Source organism: Furipterus horrens, unplaced genomic scaffold (assembly GCF_987537825.1).
Source record: "Furipterus horrens unplaced genomic scaffold, mFurHor1.1.pri manual_scaffold_1, whole genome shotgun sequence".
Taxonomy (NCBI): Eukaryota; Metazoa; Chordata; class Mammalia; order Chiroptera; family Furipteridae; genus Furipterus; species Furipterus horrens.
The window spans coordinates 180,359,003-180,368,162 of NW_028327171.1; the positions used below are offsets into that span (position 1 = coordinate 180,359,003).

Genomic DNA, 9,160 nt, shown 5'->3' on the forward strand with positions numbered 1-9,160 from the left:
TGATTTTTCAGTTTCTTTAATTTTCCCCTTGTTAGAAAGGAGTGTCAACTTTCAAGCCTTTACATGTGAAACTGGAAACTCAAGATGGGCTGTTTTATTTATTGTGAGATAAATTTGTTTAAAAATTATATTTATTTTTGTAAGTACACATTGTAAATACACAGAAAACTAAAAGTAGCTTCTGGAAAGGAAAGATGGAGTGGGGGGAGGAGAAAGTACTGATAGGCAAGAATGTCTCATATTTTTACTTTTCACTTTAAAATTTAGAGTGCATTCATGTACAGCTGATCCTCATCACTTGTGGAACCGATACTTGCAAATATAACAATCACTACTTTATTTAGAACATCCAAATCAATAGTTGAGGCACTTTTGGGGTCACTCATGAACATAATGCATGTGCAAAATGGCAAAAAAATGTGAGGCACCTGACATATTTCTGGCTGAAGAAAACAGACTTTTCTGGCAGTTCATGACTTGCTATGCTGCTGTCCATCTCTTCAGCATTAATCACCATCTTTCTTAATTCTGTCAAACAACAGAGTTTCCTCTAAGTTTAAACAAAATGTGAAATACATAAAACTCTACTGATTTGCTCTATCGTGTCTTCAATTGGAGGCATGGTATTCTTTTAAATGTTTGTCATTAAGTGATTGTCCGAATAAAAAATGCCTTAACTTTCAGGATCTTTATTGTGAATGACACTCTCCTCATATATGTGCATGGTTTCTTTCTTCCTGTGTCCGTCTCTGAAGATATCCCACATGCTTTGTTGAGTTCAGTAAATACCAGTAGATCCAATGTTTTAATAGTCTTGTTCAAAACAACTGTTACTTTCCATCTTACAATGTTAAAGCCTTAACTTCTCAGAACAATGCGCATCATCTATTTATGACCTAACTCTGCAAATTCATCTCACTGATGCTTGCTTTACATTCTGTGTTATAGCCAAATAACCCCATGATAACATTTGTCATCTTATTACTTTATGCATTTGTTCATGTGTTTAGTCGTCCCGCTTTCTTCACTTTAGTAATGACTAGTTGTTTCGGAGACCCTCAGAAGTTGAATGTATTGCCTCTCCTTCATGAACATCCTAAATATAGCATTTGCACCTGCACATACATGTGTACATGCACACACAGAGACCATATTTTAGTATAATTCTCTATTTATGTACTAGTTTTCTCTGTAGTAACTCTCTTTGAAGTGAGACAGAGATTTTTATGCAATCCTCTATTTCAGCGCTTATTCAATGCCCAAGACACTCTGTACATGGGACTAAATTGGAGCTCATGTCCCTCTCTTTCTTTTATATCACACTGTTTCTTATGATACAAGAACAACATAAATAGATACAATTTTATTTCTAAGTTCAGAATATTCCAATCTGTGTCAGTTATGTGGTTTTCACTTGTAATAGAAAGGTCTATTAAAACTTTTTAAACAATGAAAGGTTTGTACCAGCTCATGTGAAACTTAAAAATTTAGAAGTAAGAAGTCTTCAGGAATAATTTATTCAGAGTTCCAACTCTATTTCGCAGTGATTCTCTCATCTCTGCCTTCCCATGTCACCTTCGGCCTTACACACGTTCCATCGTGCTCGCAAAATGGCTACAGCTGTTCCAGGTGTCACCCATATGCTGTGCTGCCCAGGAAAAGAGACAGAAAATAGCTCTCTGCACCTGGGAAAGAGTCCATCTAGGCCAGTAGAATTCACTGCAATAGTAAATGGTGGTAAATAACTAAAAGTAGGAATGCTGATTGCAGCATTGGTTTAAATATGGTAATGACTATTTTATAGAATTACCATATCTTTCTCTTTCAAATATAACTGAAGTAAAAAGCAAATTTTACTCTAATTGTGCTATTTCTAGAATTCCTACTAGGTCAGAAAAAAATCTAAGCTTTATGTTAAAAATATTTTATAGATGTTTTCATATTAAAATTATACCTGAAATGTTCTAGAAATTTCCAGATTTATAATTCAAGTAAATCTCAAGGGGTTTCCATCAAACTCTCCACAATAAAACAGAACAATGAACAAACAAACAAAGTTATTGTTATAATCGAGTAAGTAAATATTATAAAATATTCTAAAAATATATAAAAAGGTCTTGTATATTATAATAAAATAGCTGTTATTTTAGTTACATTTTTCCTCAAAAAAAAACCCTATGAATAATAACAATTACAACTGCCAGTTGATTGCAACATTATATAAAAGAGAATAAACAAATCTTAGTAATAAGAATAAATAATGAAAAAATAAAGTAATATAAGTATGTTTCAAAAAAGTAATCTTTTTATTGGAATCCATGCTCATAAGTGTTTATACATTTCAATGAAAAAATTAATTTTAACAGATGCATTCCATTTTTTATAAATACATTTTAAAACATATTTTATAACCTTCCTACCTCCACATTGGGTGTGCACTCCAATATATTAAATCTTTTAGATGTGAAGTAATTGCAAACTTTAGGCCAAAGAGCTACTAAATTTCTTCTGAACTTTATAAGGACTCCTTTTTCAGGATTCTAAGAATATAAACCATGCACTCTTCATTGCTGCATTTATGAAATTATTTGTGATTTATAACATGCACACGACCTCTTCTAATTCTTACACTGTCCGCATACTTCACAAGGTCTATAGAGTCAGATCCATGTAATTAGCACCTCAGCCTACTTTAGCAGCTGCCTCCACCTCATGCCCTTCCTGCGTACTCTGCTAAGTCTTTGTCATTTCCTGCAATACCACTTTTATAAAATACCCCTGGGTGTAGCAACCATTGTTCTGGCATTTATTGCTCTCTCTCCTCTTCTCTGGTTAGAAATACATTTCTTTAAAAATTGGTACAAATATAAACTTCAGTGTGAAATATCCCTAAACCCCATGCTGTTAGTTAAAATGGCCTCTATGGTATCATAGAATTAGATGGCTATGTATCTATTAGATAGCCCAGCAACTTGAGAGGACACGAGCAATAAAATATCTTTAATCAATGATACTGAATTCATAAATTCATGAAGTTTTGTGAATGTATAAAGAAAATTATAAAAAGCAAATAAATGTCAACTTCTTTTTCCTATGTGATTTTTGCTATTTAAAAAAATTACCTGTGAAGATGGATAACAGTAGCCTAAAATCATAACATTATTTTAAAAAAATCTCTTGAATTTTTGTCCCTAGTGAAAAGTGACTTACAAAATTCAATTATTTCTTATTAATATAAATTTGTGACATATTCTTCAAACTACCTGCCTAATATACATTCTCCAGACTTTGTTTGATGTGGAAAAGGGTCCAGGTAAAGATACTGAGTTCCCATTCCCTCTTGCTGCTGAAGATGATCATATTTCTGGCCCCAAAGGCAAAGCAATGAGGGTTTCTGGTAAGTTTTTGCTTTCCTGTTATAAGGCTACACAGCTTATGCTACTTTTTCTACTGGAATGTGGTCATAAGTTACAGGTGAAGGAGTTGTATTGAGAGCCTAATGACCAAAGCTGCATGAAAGGGAGGGATGGCCAGATGATTTTGCCCCAATAACAATCTTGAGTAGCTACACCAATTTTTTTCTTCCTTGAGAAAATTTTAATAGTTTTATTGAGATATAATTACATAATTCATGTCATATCTCACCCATTTAATTACATAATTCAGTAATTTTTAGTAGTCACATATATGTGTAAATATTACCGCCTTTACCAGTCAATTTCACAACATTTCATGACCTCAAAAGAAACCCAGTACCCCTTAGATATTATTTCCCATATTGTTCAGCCTTAAGCAACCATTGTAGACTTCCTTAAGTTGGACTTTCATATGAATGAGATCATATGCTATGTGATGTTTTGTGAATTACTTCCCTCACCTTGCAAAGTGTATTCAAAGTTGACCCATGTTGTATTATGTATCAGTACTTTATTCTTTTTTAAGGCTAAATAATATCTAATTATAAGGTACACTACATTTGGGTTTATCTGTTGTCAGTTGATGGGTATTTGGTTTTTTTCTACTTTTGGCTTTTATGAATAATGTTGTTATAAACATTGGTATACAAATTATTTTGTGAGGATATATGTTTTTATTTCTCCTTTGTATATATAATACATAGGAATGGAATTGTGTAATGTATGGTAATTCTATGTCTAACTTACGGAGCAACTCCCAATTATGTTCTGGAATTGTTAGCTGAACTCCTAAGAAGAAAGTTTTGTAAATTTATAAAATTTTGAGATAATGACTTGCTCTATGTTCCCTTTAATTTATACTTAAGAAGGTCTACCAAATCTTTGCTCACTGTAACCTATATAATAAAATGATACAGATTTGCAACATTAGTAAACATGAATGAGATCAATAATTCATGATGTTATTTAATTAACTGCATTCAAAAAGAATCTGTTATATAGCATCTTAAAAATTTAGAAAGAAAAATATCAGGCATTATATTTTACAACTCTAAAAGATTAATTACAGTTTCTTTAAAGAGCAAGTTTCTCTATGAATGTATTAATAAAACTCTATTATTAAACACTTTATCAGAAAAAAATGTTAGTTGATTAAGAAAAATTGCATATGCTTTTATTTACATCTTATTGGCTGATAAAATGAGACACTGAGAGGGGGTGAGGGGAAAGAAAACAAAAGCACAGTTTTCTGTGACTAATCCTTGTCCAGTTGAGTCACACTGGCTTTGGTCCGCTGAAGGGACTGTTTTAGAAATGAACTCTATGTCTGTAATTTTATGGCTAGTCCTTAAGGTATAGAATATGTTCCATATTACTTCTTATTCTAGTGTGCCAAACTAATGAATTAAAAATAATGTTGGAACTAAAAAAAAAAAAAAAAGATCTTAGCCAAGTCAGGAGATGTGGCTTCAGACATGGCCAAGCAGTAAGGAACAGAAACATCTATCATATGCTTCTGTCACTCTGTGTGTGGGATGCATGGCAGCATGGAATAGATTGTAATTCACAACAGATGCTGAAGTAGAAAATATTTACTTGAATATTATAAAAATTTTATATTTAAAGGAAACATTTTACTGATTATAATGTTAATTTAAATATATTTTAATACTTTTATTAGGAGGAATATTTTAAAAAGTGATTAATTCATGAACAAAAAAATTTAACCATATGGATATAAATTCCAGCTATATCCTGGAGTCTGATTTGGGAAACCTCACTCACAGTTCAGACTGAGAGCTCCTGATCCTGCTGCCTCCATATGGACTAGTGGATACTGATGTTGTCTGTCAGACAGGCAAATATATTTCTCATGAAATTTAGAAATTGATAATAAAGTATAATGAACTTGATAGAATCTGATCACTAAGCTAAGCAGATACTAATCCAGAAATATGGACCATCTAATATATATATTTTAACTATTCATATCTAAACTACACTTACTACTTTATTTCTTAATTGCATTTCAAGTTTAACCACCCAAAGGCACTCATTATCTCATATCTATGTTAATAAAATACTTTTATTATAATTTTATGTATAACATATATTAGATAAGGAAGAGAGATTATATAAGGTAAAATAAGTTTTTTTCCCACTGTTTCCACAAGTCCCAGCTTCCTTCTAGACACAAACGGTTTTTGTGTGCATCCTTCAAAAACATTCCATGCAGACATCTGGCTCAACATGACAACGGGCAGCCTCTGACTGCTGGGAGGTGGGCACATTCTCCGTGGAAGACCCAGTGTGAAAGCCGCAGGATTGGGGAACTGCCCCCAGGGACTGCTGGGGAAACAAGGGTGAGAATGTTAAGAGTAAATGAGATGTTGATGATGACGTAAAAAAGAGGAAGCAGAAGTAAAGCCAGAAGTAAAAATTTCAGAGAAGAAAAAGATAACAGAAGATAAAAGAGTAGCAACAAAAGAAAAGGCAAAAAGAAATTAAAAAGCGGTTAGAAGAACCTAAAGTGCTACCAGCAGAATAATTAGGAGATAAACTGTGGCTAAATAAAAGTACAGGAAGAATCAGACCTAAAAATAGCAAAAACAAAACAAAACAAAACAAAAAAAAACTTTTGGTATTACTAATACAATTTATGGAATAGATATGAACTTATTTTCAAGAGATGACTTCACAGGTTTGTAAAGTTACTAAAAGATAGTTACACAATATGAAAAGTCAATATATTATAACTGTTTTTTGGAAGTCTTAGTTCAAGATGTGTGTGTTTTATTGGCAATTGATGACTTGAAAAGATCACCAATTACCTGACTGATTGTAGAGAAAACAGAAGCAAGAAAAGGAAAGAGCAACCGTGCGGAGCGATGTGTGTTAGGATGGCGGTGCAGGTGTAATACTATCAGCAAGCCTGGGAAACTTAAAGGTCAAGCGATCCACCAATGCCATTTAAATTGGAATAAAATGAGTGTGATTGGTATTTACTGTCCTTTGGCTTCTGTAGGTATTTAGCTGGGAAAGGAGAGCAACAGGAAACTAGACACTGATCTTAATAAACCAGAAAGCAGGAGCCTTTTTGCCTCACAGGAAGCTGCAGCTTCACATCCCAGTAGATTACAGCAGTGGTCTGCCAAGAGAATTAACACTCCTCTTTCCCCCACTCCGTTAGGTACTGGGTTGTTGTGGGGTGCAGGGGCAGATACACAACCAAAGAGGCCCATTAGTCTAGCCTAGGAAAAGAAGGGATTGGTTGAAAGGTGGGTCTATCTATAGTTCATGGAAGCCTGGAAAATTGGTGTGTTATTTTGAAAGGGCTCCTATTCCAAGAACAAGATTCTGGCTATAACCCCAGGAGAACAAAGTCAGTCTCTCTCTCTCTCTCTCTCTCTCTCTCTCTCTCTCTCTCTCTCTCTCTCTCTCTGTCTCTCTCTCTCCACACACACATATGTGACCTGCCCTCATCCCTTGTGTTTATGTGTTCTCTTCACAGCTATGTGGCTTATGGCTGTGGGGACTTCACAGCAATGTATTGTAGCTGGAAACAAATCTTGAGCTAGCTGGATGGTGGCCTGTACTGTACTTTAATATGGAGCAGAAACTCAGGGCAGTGACCTTCATCCTGGCCCTACTGAAGACAAAACTGGACTTTTTCCATGTCAAGATGGGGACATTGGGAAACCAGGAGGGGTACCCCTTAATTGTACATCATCGATTAACCATACAACAAAGCCACATCCTCCCTCCTGGGTCTCGAAATTATTTTTCTTTAGATACAGCAAGGACTCCATGTCTGCCAGTAACACTTTTTTTACAAACATGTTCACAGTCCTGGTTTCTGAAATAATAATAGAAATTACCCTGGATTAGGTCAGGTATCTTCCCTAGAGAACTAAAATTTTTCTGAGACCAGAGGCTTTGCTATCTCTTTGATAAGTTTCACATGGTAGATAAAGTCTCATGAATTAACTCGTTTATCTTTAGCAAAGCAAAGCCAGAGAGAAGAAGAGAGGTCTGGTTCCTGGAGGGGGATTAAAGACCACCATGAAAGGCAATCTGGCAGACTGCAGTAATTATGATGGAGGATATGTCCAAGACAATGAAGATTTCATGTGACATTTTATCTTCTCTGGTGTCTTCTTTCTGTTACCCACAATCCCTTCAACATGCAGCACAACTCCCTTCTCTTTCAGTTCTGCCAAATGCTACAATCAGAAGTGCAGTGTCTTTTGTGCTGTTTATTTAACCGTTGACACTTAGGTACTAACGTGAAAATGAGGAACTTGGGTCTTACTGACAAGGGGTTAAAATTGGAAACCTCAGTCGCTACTTAACCCTCGTTTAAGAAAACAAACTTAATAATGTTGTCATTGTTGCTATCTGATTCTATAGCAAGAATCACTAAATAAGAAAGAAAGATTGAAATATGACCAAAAAATGTGTAGTATTGACCAGCCCAATTTAGCAATACAGCCTTAACCTTGAACTACTCATAACTTGTCAAGAAAAGCAATTTGCAGTGAGGTCACGAGCTGTGCTTTGTCTTAAAATTGAGAGTGAGGGTATTAAGACGTCATGGCTAATCTGAGAGATACAAACTCTTTTCTTAAATATTGTTACTTATATCGGATGCATATGGTGCATATGCCTTTATACATGACTAATGTTAAGCTATGGCCTTGAACCTATGCACCCAATATATGTAACAATATTCCAGAAAAGAGTTTGTTTCTCTCAGGTCAGCTGCGACTTCCATGGATTAACATACATTGTGAAGAAGACTGCTTATCTCAGAGTGAAGATACATAGCAGCTGAAAAGCACTAGTTTGATATTTAAAAATTAAATTACCAAAACCCTCCAACTTTGAAGCTTAAGAAAGTAAACCTCTCTGTTATTGCATTGTAAGCTGTGGAATCTCTCAAATGCAGACTGTCTCGTTTATCAGACTTTACTGATGGAGCACTTCAGATGGGGGAGGGAAGCCCTGTTTTCTTTGCATGATTTAAGTGTCTGAGAAACAAATCTTCTTTGTTTTCCTAGGCTGCAGTGGAACAACATTAAACAGGGTTTTGGCATTTCCTTTCCTTTATAAAACATACTCAACAAGCTGCACCAATTAACTACAGTTTGGTAAATTGTTGTGTTAACAATGAAGACATCTGCAATGTTTTATAAAGAATCTAATCTAATAAAATTACTACTGTGAAGACTTAAATTTTGTATTACCTCCCAATAGATATTTTTGGACAGTATAGAGCTCAACTCCTGGGACTAGAGTTCTCTATATACTTACAGAGCTTAATAAGTGCTTGATGAGTAATTAATGACTTTAAAACAAAAATGATTTGTCAGGCCCTGAATAATGTCACCCTAGAGCAACAAAAGTAAAGGGCTGCCTTCCTCATGTCATTTATTTGGGGAAATTATCTGGTTGTTTAGATTCTGAAGCCTAATTAAATACCTAGAAGAACTATTTATTTGGAGTAATTGAGCTTATAAGTCAGGTTATCACTGTAAGCATAGATTGAATAATCTTTATTATGTATTTTCTTTTAAACAGTTTAGCTAAATTTGTAGTTAGTCTTTTTTTGAAACTGTCACAGACTCAAAGTGGGGACAGAACAAAGCTGATTTAATTTCTCTTACATATGAAGTGAGAACGTCAATCACAGCTCTGTAGACCACTAAATGGAAGACAGGACTGTCCAATTCATTTGAGAAATT

The 9,160-nt window shown here is 34.5% G+C and overlaps 1 pseudogene; it reads left to right on the forward strand.

The window, feature by feature from the left end:
- The first annotated feature begins 1,610 nt into the window (after positions 1-1,610).
- LOC150022373 (eukaryotic translation initiation factor 3 subunit J-like) lies at positions 1,611-7,550 on the forward strand (annotated as a pseudogene).
- The last annotated feature ends 1,610 nt before the right edge of the window (positions 7,551-9,160 follow it).